We start from the raw sequence: 11,522 nt of genomic DNA, 5'->3' as shown, positions 1-11,522 counted from the left end.
CCTGCCACGTGAAATTTAAGTGAAGAGAAGAAGAGCAGAGAGAAAGATCAAGACAAGAAAGGGTGCGAGTCCGAGAGTCCAAATGAGTGGGCTCACCAGAATTCAGAAGAGACAGGGAAGAAGAGAGGAGAAACGGCTCAAGAAGGCGACCCCGGGTATTCGTCAGAACGCCACCCCAAAGAGAATGACGACAATTGAAGTCACCCAGCAGGAGCACAGGCTCCAGTAAGGAGTCTAGGTGTTTCAAATCAAGGAGAGAAAGCGGGACACTCGGGGGGAGATAAATGGAACAAACAGTGTACCATTTCCCCACAAAGACACGATCAGCAGAACAATGGAGAGGTGAAGGAAAAAGTAAAGGAACAAAGGGAACATCAGCACGAATCAAAAGAGTAGAAGAATTAGAAGCCCCAGCAACAGCTGGGGGGGGAGGAGAGAAAGGAATAGCCACGAAAACGACCAGGACGAGCACCAAGCATCGGCTCCTGGAGACAGACACAAAGGGGTGAAAACCGCGAAATCAAAAGTTGGAGTTCGAGGAAATTAGCGTAATAACCTCGAACGTTCCATTGAAGAATGGACAACGACGAGAAGAGAAAGGACAAAAACAGAGAACAAGGAAGAAACAAAGGCGAAAGAGCAACAGAGCACTTTAAAGAATATCAGGGTTGGGATCAGGGTCAGCAAAGTCAGGGTTAGGGGGCATGGGTAAACTGAGCAAAGACGGAGGGAAGGAAATGGGAGAACAGATCAGAGGTGGACGGGCGGGGTCCGGAGGAGGAGGAGGAGACAACGGAGAGGAGCAGTCAAGGACAGCAGCAGGAAGAGGAGGGGTAGAAAGAGGGGAGCGTACCTCAGCAAGGGCAGCAACTGAGAGGGAAGCGGGGGCTAAAGAAACCTCCATAGCAGGAACAGGGGGCGCAACCACCGAAATGGGAGGGGAAGGAGCGAGAGAGGCAGAAGTAGGGGCCGAGGAAGAAAGCGAAACCTTCTTACCTGCTGGGGAGGAGGAAGGAGAGGAGCCAGGTTTACGCTTCTGACGTAAAGAGACCGGTGTCCCAGCAACCACGTACTGGGCAACGGATTCTAGTGTCTCAACAGGAGAAGCTGAACGAGAGCACACATGACAGCCGTTTGGAGAGCGATGGACATCAGCCCGCACCGACAGGCGGCGGGGAGAGTCAAGAGACGGAGGGGAAGGATGGGAAGGAGGAACGGAGGGAGACGAGGAAGAAGACACAGGAGACACGACAGACCGGGTAGAAGGAAGGGGAACCCCAGACAGAGGACCAGGAGGAGGATCCTTCGGGAGAGAACCCAAAGGAACAGAGGAGGGGGCAGTGGGCGCATCAGGGTCCAAGGCCCGGAAACGGTTGTGAGTCTGAGGAAGGCGGGAAGGACGAGGAGAGGAAGAGCGCAACACGCGAGCATAAGAGATATTAGCATAAGGCGGGAGCCAGCGAACCTGGCGCCTCGCCTCAGGAAAAGATAAACGCTCCCGGTGCTTCAGGTTAAGGACGGCCGCCTCAAGCTTGTAATGGACACACGCGCGGGAGAAGGTAGGATGGGCCTCACCGCAGTTGAGGCAACGAGCCTGGGGAGAAGTGCACTCCGACTTAGAGTGACCTTCGCCACCACACAAAGGACAGAGAGAGACAGTCCCAGAGCAGCGGAGGGCACCATGCCCAAACCTCCAGCACTTGTTGCAGAGCCGAGGAGAAGGAATATACTCCTGGACAGAGCACCTGGCACCAGCAAGAATGACAGAGGGCGGAAGGGTCCTACCATCAAAGGTAATCTTCACAACCCGGAGGGGTTGACGGCGACTACCACGAGGGGGACGAGTAAACGTGTCCACCTGGAGAATAGAATGGCCCTGGGCAGCGAGGATATGTCGAATATCGTCGTGGCAGTCGCGCAGGTCCCGAACACCGGTCGCAACATGGGGCGGGAGCAGAATAGTGCCAACACTGGCATTCAACTGAGCGTTCTTCGAGACCCGAACAGGGGTCTCGCCAAGGCAGGATAAGGCAGCCAAGCGGGAAGCAGCATCCTGAGAAGGAGCAGCAACGACACATGTACCGAGACGAGTGGGGTTGGAGGTAACAGAGGCATCCACGGAATCAACGAGATGTCGATGGAGGGAGAAATCGTCAGGAGGCGCAGAATCAAGAGGGAGGAGATCAAAATATTTGGCCCACGAAGCGGGACCAAACAAGGCTTGATAGGTAGCAGAACTGGAAGGAATCGAGCGAGGGCGGCGGTGAGAACCCCCAGAGAGAGAGGGGTTAAAAGGCGCAGTAGTTACAACTAGAGAAGGAGCCGCGCCAGGGGACGAGGTAGTCACCACTGGGGGCTTGGGGCTTGACCCAACCACAGAGGAGGGAGGGGAGCCAGGGGAAGGAGTCAGAGAAGCCAAAGGAGGAGCAAGGTCGGGGCCCAATGCAGCGGAGGCTACAGAGCCCGGTCATCCAATACGGACCGACTCGGGGGCTTGGTCGCCCACCCCACGAGCCTGAGAAGGTAAACCAGAAGCAGTCGAAACAGGGTTTATCATCATGACGAAAAGAAGAATTCATTCACGAATGTGCCCCCACACCCACCATGGAGCCACAGTTAGAGGCAGGACACCCAACAAGAAGCTATCGCCGATCTTGCCGGGGCCTCCTAGGTGTGCGTCGTAAGTATACGCCCCACAAACGCCACCTTAAGAAACCGACAGTCCGTCGAGATCGGGTTCAGTGACGAAAGGAGGATTGACAATAAAAGGTTCCCCTCGCTCTCGACGTCGGGTACTACAGTTCTACGGGTGCAAGAGTATGCCTCCTCAAGCACCCGGGCGTCAAAATAGTAGTAGTCCAAGGGAAGAACCAGAACAAGCAAAAGGTCGGCAGGAAACGGCAAGCAGATAGGAGAAGAGGGGGGAGAAAAACGAAACAGAAGGAAAAGGAAAAGGTGCCCAGCAGAATTGGAGAGGACGGCAGCAGGAGCACAAGGCTAGAAAAGGACAGAGGACTGTCCCAAGGAGCATCACACTCTGGCAGCCGCCCACTAAGCCCCCACAAGGGCAACAACGAGCTGAGCGGGGAGGGGGTCCACACTAAAGATTTGGTTGTGGAGGAGATTCCCGCCCGAAGGTCGGCCATCTCGGCGCGCAGATTGAACGCCCCTGGCTGGACTTTCTTTCCACACCTCGCCTGGGACTCATCTTTGAATTCAGATGGCTTTTTTGGGCCAGTGTGTGCTCACTGCAGCTACCCAGGGGCTCACAGCCCCGGGGGAGGCCGGAGCCTCACTAATGGACGCCTCCCCGAGCGGGGGCGCCATGTACGTTGACAGCAAGTTCCAGAGAGGAAAACGTCTGCTGGAAAATGAGTCGGCTGATGCTGCGCCAAAGCGAGATGCTAAGAGAATGTCTTTGCCTTCAGAAGACCTTTCTCCTGTGGTACCTCATTCCTCGTTTGTGGTTGTCCTAATCCAGTCAGAATCAGCTCAGTGCGTGGTTGCAAATCCTCGTACCTTAGGTGCAGCAATTGAGGCTTCGGTATTGTGGCCACATTGCCTGCCTGAGACCGCGTGTACCCTGGGTAGGGGTGCAGCACTGAAGCTACACATCAAAAAGGAGGCTCTATCACACATCCGTGTATCCGACATTATTAAGTTGGGGGACTGGCCCGTCAGGTGCCGACAGGTATTGTCGCAGGAGCAGTCTCGGGCCCGGTATGGGAAGATTGGCCCAATGACCAGAGTGTTGATGTGGATAACATCCAGACCGCTCTGCATGTGTTAGGGGGTGCATCAGCGGGATTATTGGAAGTTACCAGGATTCGCGGAGCAGCAAACCCGACATCCATGGTCTGTGTAAAGTTCGATGGGCCCCTCCCTGATCGGGTGGTACTACACAGAACCTCGTATCAGGTCCAGCCCTACAACTTCCCTGTGTAACGATGTTACGCTTGTTATCTATTGGGGCACAGTCGCCTCGCCTGCCATAATGAAGCACACTGTGCAAACTGCGGCAAAACAGGCCATACAGACAGATATAACGGTGGGTGCAACTTCAGGGGAAGGTCAAGCTTCCCATGACCTTGGAGTCATTGGATATGGGTTTGTGGATTACCTGACCTAGCAGTTTATGCCTTTGGGGAGATCTCCCATCCCCCCCCCCTGGCGTATGCATTAATGATATATAATGCATATGCCAGCCAGTCCAAGCCTAATCTTAAGATAATTCTCCTATCTCTCAATTTATTCTTTACCTACTCTTCACAGCAAGTCTTTGTCACCCACATTGAACAATATTCTAAGTCTTCACCACCCCAAAACTTGCCTCGCCACCCAACTTTTACCTTACCATACATCTTTGCTACCCATCATTTGGTTTGGATTAAACATTCAAGGTTAAATGTTTGCCCTTGATCACCTAGCAGCAATTGAGGATACAGATGTAAACTGATTGGAGAGTCGCGTTCCGAGTGTAAACTAGTAGAACGTAAGTCAAGAAACTGATCCAGTGATCCAGTAGTATGATCCACAATAGACTTGAGAATGGTCCAGGACGGACCGAAACGTCGTTGTCCCTTCACCTTCTAGTGTGTGGTCTGGTCAACATACTTCAGCCACGTTATTGTGACTCGTCGTCTGCACATGATCCAGTAATTTGTTCCGCAAATCCACAACCCAGTTACCAAACCAGTATTTACCCAGGTATTTCCTAAATCTAAACTTATCTTCATTTAAAGCCTTATCAATAGCTTCCTTGTTATGCCCATTCATCTACTTGTACACTTCAATCATGTCACGTTAAGGTTTTTCCAACATCTCTTCATACGGAAGCTTTCTAATTTGCGGGATTAACTTTGTCATCCTAACTGACGTGTTCTAGTGAATTATGTCCATTCTTTAGTATGGCGACCAAAACTGAACGGCATAATGTAAATGGGGCCTAAAAACAATACGTTAATAAACCCAGCCGACTTATTGCTAACTCTTCTTTCAATAAATCTATGGGAAAGAAAAGCTCTCAGCCTGCTAACAAGAGTGTACAAATCCACAAGGGCCGGGACGAGGATTCGAACCTGCGTCCGAGAGCATCCCAGACGCTGCCGTAATCGACTGAGCTACGACATGGTCAAAAGGAGTTGAAACCGAAGTTCTACTGAACTTACTGGATCCTGCAGCCTCTCCGAGGCACAAACCAGTGTTAGTGTAACAAGAATGTGAAGTTGACTACGTCCATCTAGTTCCACCCGCTCCTCCCCAGAACTAGTTGTTAAATAAGCACTTTACCTTGACTCCTCTGATCCAACACTTGTCCACACGGGCCACACTCCTGAAAAAATATTTTTTACATATATTTAGGGCAAGTATAAGTAAGTAATTATCAAAAGAATGCACCAAACCGGGAAGGCTATGTAGCACCAGGGTAAGTATAAAGTTTATTTCAAATACAATCGAGTAGGAAAATACAATTATGAATTTCAAGAACACTGGAACCAATCACTGGAAAAGGTGTAATTGCAATGGAGATTAATAACAGATTGTATCAACAATAGCGAGTAGGCAAGACTGATAAGACTGCAATAGCCTAACGGAGTACATTTTTGTCTCTGACTCATGAGGCTATGGTTAAGCATCAATGTTCTTTTAAAGTTACATAGAAACACATTATCTTATTAGGGTCTTCCACTAAAAACAAACCTTTTGCTAACCTTAGATAAACGTTCTGTGTATTATTAATTTATTTAGCTGTTTATTGGCCTAAATTATATTAATAACATGCTTAAAACCTCTTAAGTACAGAATATGGTCTCTGAGCACCAAACCAACGTTAGAAGCCTAGTGATTACATTGTTAAAAATTACCATTTACAGGTGAAACCATTTCATATCGCAGAGTAAACAAGATGGAATCAATTATCTTCCACACTTATTTGCACAATTGCCATCCTGATATGACCACTCCATCGCCCCAGTCGTTAACATACTAAGTGCAGGCGATGAGTCACAATAACGTGGCTGAAGTAGTTTGACCAGACCACACACTAGCAGGTGAAGGGATGACGACGTTTCGGTCCGTCCTGGACCATTCACAAGTCGACTTGAGAATGGTCCAGGATCGAAATGTCGTCGTCAACACACTAAACAATCTAGGGCGACTTGTTGCTAAACATTACAAGTCACCATTACCTTAGCTACAAGACACGTTGTGCATATTATCAAACTACCTTTAATGTCATAATGCAGCAGTTTGCGCCCTTAAAATACAGATAGACAAACTCCTCAGGAACCGTAGGGGAACCTTTGACAAGCCGCCGGCTTCCTGTTGCCGTAGAGGGCACTATGGAGAAATGGTGGCCCTCTGGTAAATTTAAGTCAATATTACCTAGGAGTTATGATGTACCAGCCATTGAACATCTGGGACTCACAGTTAATATGAAAACAATCCTTAAGAATAGTTAAACGAATCATTGACTTAAACGAACAACATTGAATATTGAACTGTACGAGTCTCTGTTGTGGTCCCATCTGGCCTACTGTGTCCTAATATGGAAACTTCACTTCAAAAACACATCAATGATTTTCCGCTTTGGAGAAAGTTCAAGACAGCAACAACAATCATGCCAGAACTTGTTCAACTGTCACTACCACGAATCTTTGAAGGACTAACACTATAAATGTTTAAATTGTTATAGATTTTGATAGATTAGCCTATAAATTTTGCTAGAAATTACCTACTTAATATTATCTGTTAGATTAAGGCCCTGCCCGAAGCGCTATGCGTACTAGTGGCTTTACAAGAATGTAAACACATCATGCCATGTACTCTCAGAAACCCAATGTAACTTCTTATAGATATATAAATAAATGAATAACAGCCGAGGCCTTTGTAATACTATTTTAATGCATTGCTTTATACTTTGTAAAGTCTTTTAGAGAAGTGCTTTGTATTTATAACCTCCAACTTTGTCAGTATTACAAATTAAAAAAAAAAAATTTAATACTGACCAAATTGGAGGCTATTAATACAGACCACTTCTCTAAAATGTCATATTTGACACAGACAGGCTGGACAACAGCTTCAAGCTCAACAAGCCACAATGTAACACAGAAAATAGATGTGTTGTTTCCCCCATAGGGGGGATTAACCCATGAACCCGCTTAACCACTCAAGTCGTAAATGCAGAGTCATTCCTCTTGTTCACAATATACACAAGACAAATCCTCAATAAAATAAGGGTGGAGGGAGTAGGAAGGCTGACCTTTGACAAGGTGCCGCCATCCTGTCCCCGTCGAGGCCACTGTAGATGGTGGCCCTTAGGTCAATTCATCATAGGAGCCCTTCTCCTTCCATCATCCTGAATCATGCTCATCGTACTAACCTGCACCCCCTCAATCCCCCCCCCCCCCACCATCGTCACACAATCTGTGGCCAAAATTTCTCGTTTCATTCAGATTTTCATCAAAATATGTCGAAGATTTCTCTTTGGGTTGTTTTAAGGGGCCTGACAGCCGAGTGGACAGCGCTTCGGATTCGTAATCCTGAGGTTCCGGGTTCGATCCCCGGTGGAGACTGAAACAAATGGGCACTTTCTTTCACCCTGATGACCCTGTTTACCTATCAGTAAATAAGTACCTGGGAGTTAGACAGCTGCTATGGGCTGCTTCCTGGGGATGTGTAAGAAAAAGAAGGCCTGGTCGAGGACCGGGCCGCGGGGACGCTAAGCCCCGAAATCATCTCAAGATAACCTTAAGATTGCTGGCTAACTACTGGCGTGGCTATTAAGGCCACCACAAGCGCCCTAATGACTTAACTAGCGGGTACACCTATGGCTGCCACCTGACAATCTCCTCTATATTTTGTCTAAATACATATAATATACAAAATAATAACGAATAACAACATGAAGTACACACCTCGTACAATTCTTTCTTTATTATGATTGATTAATGATATCTGTAACACATTTATTTTTTGCACACTGGTAATCAACGTGACCCTTGCCAGGCGGCGGCTGGTCGACAACTGAGCCACACGTTAAGAAGTGGGACTCCCAGACGCGCCACTCACCCTTACTTCACTATAATATCTAAACTGTCAACCTCTAATACAGTTAAGCATCTGACCACCAGAGGCGCTAATGTTCCCCTGTTATTACGCCATCCATATAATAATTGCTCTCATTATTCATTGTTGCAACGTTTCATGCCCGAAACGCTTTGCGTAATAGTGGCTTTAGGCATTGTATGTACTAGCCCTATCTATAAATCCATCACTCTTTGTAAAATCTCTTGTATGTATGTACCTTACCTAAATAAACATTTGATTTGATTTGAAATACATTCATGTTCTGTAGTGACTGTGTCAGACCTCGAAGGAAGAATTGAAACACCCTTCTGAAGATGTATTATTAAATACGAAAATACTTAAGGAAATTCCTGTTTCAATTCTTCCTTCCTGGTCTGACACTCACATTTTCATCACGTGTTAATTGTCGTGATTTACACGCAGATTTTGTAGTGTATATACGACAACTTCAGGAAAGTAATGAGTAGCGGATTTAGTCTAAACAATAATATATGCGTTTTGTTTTTAGTGCCAAATTATCTGGCAAATATACATTTGGAGATGAAGCTCAATCCTTCCTGTAGCCCAATCTTTCCTGTAGCCCAATCCTTCTTGTAGCCCAATCCTTCCTGTAGACCAATCCTTCATGTAGCTCAATCCTTCCTGTAGCCCAATCTTTCCTGTAGCCCAATCCTTCTTGTTGACCAATCCTTCCTGTAGCCCAATCCTTCCTTCCAAATCCGATTTGTTATATTATTGGAGGTGTTGTGGTTTCTGTTCTAGGTTCAGGATTGTACCTGGTCCAGGTGTCATCATGTCCGCGGTTGTTCAACGTCCTCCCAGCAAGCATAAGAAATATTGCCGGAACAACCGTGGACATTTTCAAGAGGAAACTAGATTTATTCCTCCAAGGAGTGCCGGACCAACCGGGCTGTGGTGGGTATGTGGGCCTACGGGCCGCTCCAAGCAACAGCCTGGTGGACCAAACTCTCACAAGTCGAGCCTGGCCTCGGGCCGGGCTTGGGGAGTAGAAGAACTCCCAGAACCCCATCAACCAGGTACCAGGTATCAACCAGGTATCTTCTGTCGCGTTTATTTCTTTGTTGCTATATCCATTGTTCACCAACACTTCAGTTAACTTTCAAACTCCGTACTCACGTTGCTCCATTCTGAGCAGTGGGTAAGGGCTCGACGAATATAAGTGTTTAGAACACTGGCTTTGTGTCTTTGGAAGCACTCACTCCTACTGTTTAGGCATAATCCTATGTTTGTAGGCTTAGTATATACGCTACTGCTTAGAGATGCTCCTGTTAAATTGTGCGTTTATTTGTCTACTTATACTGAATCCTTTTAAAGTGTGTCCTTATCTGTCATTTGCATCAAACTTCATCCCTCCTACTGACCTGTTTGGTAGTGAGTTCTGCTAATCGTGGATTGCTGTTACGTAGCTCATTTAGCTTCATAATAGTTGGATGGCAGAAATAAAAAGGCTTCAATTAAACAGAGCAGAAATTTATGAGAATGATGTTCAAAAATACCAAATAGTTATTATTTTATCTGTAGAAAACGATGTCTTACAGACAGGGTAAAAAAAAAATGAATGTAATGAAACATCATTTACATGGCGAGAGCCAGAGGCTCCCTGGAGCTATCCAGGCTGATATGGATGTACTAGATTTTGGCATCAGTCAGTGTGAATGGAGTTCTACTGAATTACAATCTCTCAGCAAATGAACTTTTTTTCACCCTCATTGTTTGCTGTGATCGCCAACATGGTATTTAGAAAAAGTTGATCTGCTGCTGACCTCTTGCTAAATCTCTCCACTAAGTGACATTAGACACTGGATGAATCATAGATCAGCAGTGTTGTTGATCTAAATATAGCAGGTGCATCTGAGTGGGTCTGGATTAGTAGGAAAGCATCACGCACTAGCCCCAGTCACCATTCTGCAATATAAAAAAAATCCCCCATGCTTTCCACATCACTTTTTTATAACCAACATATGCCAAGTTCTGAAAGCGGCGGTTGGTCACATTTGTCCCAATCCCCACTACAGTTTTCAAAATATCCCCAAACATCTCAATTTTGAGGCCTGAGCCATACTTTCGAGCCAAATTCTGGCTCTCTGCACGTATTCGCAGTTTGAAATTACGACTTTTTATACCCAACATATGCCAAGTACTGAAAGCGGCAGTGAGTCATATTTTGCACAAACTCCCCTGCAGCTTTCAAAATATCCGAAATATTCCAATTTCGAGGCCTGAGCCATATTTTGGAGCCAAATTCTGGCTCTCTGCACGTATTCGCAGTTTTAAATTACGACTTTTTTATACCCAACATATGCGAAGTACTGAAAGCGGCGTTTGGTGACATTTGACCCAAACCTCCCTGCAGTTTTCAAAATATCCTAAACATCCCAATTTCGAGGCCTGAGCCGTATTTTCGAGCCAAATTCTGGCTCTATGCACGTATACGCAGTTTGAAATTACGACTTTTTATACCCAGCATATGCCAAGTCTTGATAGCGGCAGTGAGTCACATTTTGCACAAACTCCCCTGCAGTTTTGGAAACATCTCAAATATCCCAATTTCGAGGCCTGAGCTATATTTTGGAGCCAAATTCTGGCTCTCTGCACGTATTCGACGTTTGAAATTACGACTTTATATACCCAACATATGCCAAGTACTGAAAGCGGCGATTGGTGACATTTGTCCCAAACCTCCCCGCAGTTTTCAAAATATCCCAAACATCCCAATTTCGAGGCCTGAGCCATATTTTTGAGCCAAATTCTGGCTCTATGCACGTATTCGCAGATTGAAATTACGACTTTTTTATACCCAACATATACCAAGTACTGAAAGCGGCGTTTGGTCACATTTGTCTCAATCCTTCTTGCAGTTTTCAAAATATCCCAAACATCCCAATTTCGAGGCCTGAGCCATATTTTGGAGCCAAATTCTAGCTCTCTGCACGTATTCGTAGTTTGAAATTGCGACTTTTTTATACCCAACATATGCAAAGTACTGAAAGCGGCGTTTGGTGACATTTGTCCCAAACCCTCCTGCAGTTTTCAAAATATCCTAAACATCCCAATTTCGAGGCCTGAGCCGTATTTTGGAGCCAAATTCTGGCTCTATGCAAGTATACGCAGTTTGAAATTACGACTTTTTATACCCAGCATATGGCAAGTCCTGATAGCGGCAGTGAGTCACATTTTGCACAAACTCCCCTGCAGTTTTGGAAACATCCCAAATATCAAAATTTCGAGGCCTGAGCTATATTTTGGAGCCAAATTCTGGCTCTCTGCACGTATTTTCAGTTTGAAATTACGACTTTTTTATACCCAACATATGCGAAGTACTGAAAGCGGCGTTTGGTGACATTTGTCCCAAACCCCACTGCAGTTTTCAAAATATCCTAAACATCCCAATTTAGAGGCCTGAGCCGTATTTT

General features: G+C 46.2%; 1 long non-coding RNA gene across 1 annotated transcript in view; it reads right to left on the bottom strand.

Moving 5' to 3' along the window:
- Positions 1-5,288: 5,288 nt before the first annotated feature.
- Positions 5,289-11,522, bottom strand: part of LOC138360126 (uncharacterized) — a 62,272-nt gene continuing 56,038 nt past the window's right edge. The window contains exon 3 of the long non-coding RNA XR_011226215.1: positions 5,289-5,332. This is a non-coding gene — a long non-coding RNA (uncharacterized lncRNA). The remainder of the gene's footprint in view (positions 5,333-11,522) is intronic.

The sequence above is a fragment of the Procambarus clarkii genome, unplaced genomic scaffold (genome assembly GCF_040958095.1).
Source record: "Procambarus clarkii isolate CNS0578487 unplaced genomic scaffold, FALCON_Pclarkii_2.0 HiC_scaffold_97, whole genome shotgun sequence".
Classification (NCBI taxonomy): domain Eukaryota; kingdom Metazoa; phylum Arthropoda; class Malacostraca; order Decapoda; family Cambaridae; genus Procambarus; species Procambarus clarkii.
The sequence above is the reverse complement of the archived record's forward strand: the minus strand, read 5'-3'. Positions and strand labels throughout refer to the sequence as shown.